Below are 354 nucleotides of genomic sequence, written 5' to 3'. Positions count from 1 at the left end.
GGAAATATCCTCAGATGACAAAGAGAAAGAAGCTTTCTGAGAAACTTCTTTGTGTTCTGTGAAATCATCTCACAGAGGTACAGCTTTCTCTTCAAGAAGGCTTTCGCTAAGACAGTTCTTCTGGAATTTGCAAGGTGATATTAGGAAGGCCATAGAGGGCTGTGGTGAAAAATGAAATATCCTAAGGTGAAATCTCGAGAGAAGCTTTCAGAGAAATTGCTTAGGGTTGTGTTAATTCAACTCACAGGGTTACATCTGTATTTCATGGATCTCTTTGCTAGCCTTGTTTCTGTGGAATCTTAGAACAGATATTTCGGATCCCTTTGAAGACTATAGGGCCAAAGGAAATATCCT

This window comes from Mandrillus leucophaeus, unplaced genomic scaffold (assembly GCF_000951045.1).
Source record: "Mandrillus leucophaeus isolate KB7577 unplaced genomic scaffold, Mleu.le_1.0 Scaffold63, whole genome shotgun sequence".
Classification (NCBI taxonomy): Eukaryota; Metazoa; Chordata; class Mammalia; order Primates; family Cercopithecidae; genus Mandrillus; species Mandrillus leucophaeus.
This window is presented reverse-complemented; position numbering follows the sequence as displayed.